General features: G+C 38.5%; 1 protein-coding gene across 1 annotated transcript in view; it reads right to left on the bottom strand.

The window, feature by feature from the left end:
* Nucleotides 1–798: 798 nt before the first annotated feature.
* Nucleotides 799–1,889, bottom strand: part of LOC106877434 (leucine-rich repeat and WD repeat-containing protein 1) — a 10,772-nt gene continuing 9,681 nt past the window's right edge. Inside the window, exon 3 of the mRNA XM_089346223.1 lies at nt 799–1,889. This exon is cut by the window's right edge and continues 1,768 nt beyond it. The gene's annotated coding sequence lies outside the window, so the exon portion shown is untranslated.

A 1,889-nucleotide genomic window follows, 5' to 3' on the forward strand; every position in this document is an offset into this window, starting at 1 on the left:
GGAATTTTTGCTTGTTATCTCTTTTTTCTTGTTAACGCATTTTCCATTAACACATGTATAAAAATATTAATATCTCACATTAAAATATTAACTATTGATATCTTATATTAAAATATCGATTATTGAGTTATGTCATTAAAATATTGATTGATAAAATATTACAAATTTTTGTCGTTTTTTTTATAGAATCCATTCAGTACTCTACATATTTGTGTATATCTCTCTTTACTCTCTTTTACTCTTTTACTTGTTTCAGTCTTTCGACTGTGGCCATGCTGGAGCACCGCCTTTAGTCGAGCAAATCGACCCCAGGACTTAGAATAAGTACTAGGCTTCCAAAGACTATCGGTCATTTTTGCCGAACCGCTGAGTTACGGGGACGTAAACACACCAGCATCAGTTGTCAAGCGATGTTGGGGGAACAAACACAGACACACAAACATATACACACACATACATATATACAATATATACGACGGACTTCTTTCAGTTTCCGTCTACCAAATCCACTCACAAGGCTTTGGTCGGTCCGAGGCTGTAGTAGAAGACACTTGACCAAGGTGCCACACAGTGTGACTGAACCCGGAGCCATGTGGTTGGTAAGCAAGCTACTTACCACACAGCCACTCCTACGCCTATCATACATATTTTTTTTTATTTCTCCAGATTTTTTTAAAGCTAAAAATTTGAAGTAAAATTGCATGTCAAAAAAGGCACCAAGGCTAGGATCTCTGAATCACAAATACAATCATCTTACAATAAAATACAATTATATCATATGTACACAGAAAACATATAGAGTATTCCACAGATATTTACTTTTAATCCATTAGCATTTAAAGAGGCCACATGCGGCCCAAATAATCTACTTATTTTATGTCCAATATGACCAGATCCTGCCTCTCACACCTACCCTACAATGTCACTCTAAAAATAAATCACATTATTGAAATCTTGAAGCTGAGATAATACATGATTAATTGAAAACAAGGCCAGATCCAGCCTCTCACACCTACCCCACAATGTCATTCTAAGAATAAACAATCACATCATTGAAATCTCAGAGCAATAAAATAATGCACAATTAATTCAAAACAAGGCCAGATCCAGCCTCTCACACCTACCCCACAATGTCATACTAAAATTAAACAGTCACATTACAAAATCTTGACGTTGTGATAGTGCATAATTCAAAACAATGTATCTGAATGTTCAGTGTTACAGTTCGAGTGAATATACATACAAGACAAGACTGGTCATCCACTAGACCAGGTCCAGACCAGCCAGTCCATCCAATCTTCAACAACTTGTTTTTCAATTACAAAGTTTGGACTGATCCAAGGTTGCCATAAAAGTCATTTTCTTATGATGTGAAGCAAATCGACCATGATGCTTTGATTCATCATCATCATCATCATCATCATCATCATCATCATCATCGTGCAGCATCTGCCTTCCATGGGTCGGACCGTTTGATAGGAGCGGGCCAGGCATGAACCTGCACCAGACTGCTGTGTCTGTTTTGACACCAACCACCTGGCAGAGATTGCAAAGCAAGTTGTTGTGATTAACCAATCATACCTGCATGCTATAGGGCTTTCCTATAAGGTGTTATCCACCCCTGATTGGAACTCTCCCGTATGACATGTACGCATGCTCAGTGACTTGCTTTAACAGTTGCAATCAGATGAATGCACATTGCCAGTGACCTTTGACATAGTTACCCACACTCTGTGGTCAGGATTCTTTTTTGGGTTTTATGTCGGTATCGAAGGGATTACCAGACACCGGACAATACAGTGAGAACAGCTTTCACTCACATCGTGGTATTCGATGCTGTGTACGTGTCTGTCGTGGTAAAATATGCCACTCCTTAACTGTTGCTTTGC

Source organism: Octopus bimaculoides, chromosome 30 (assembly GCF_046866305.1).
Source record: "Octopus bimaculoides isolate indiv1 chromosome 30, ASM4686630v1, whole genome shotgun sequence".
Classification (NCBI taxonomy): domain Eukaryota; kingdom Metazoa; phylum Mollusca; class Cephalopoda; order Octopoda; family Octopodidae; genus Octopus; species Octopus bimaculoides.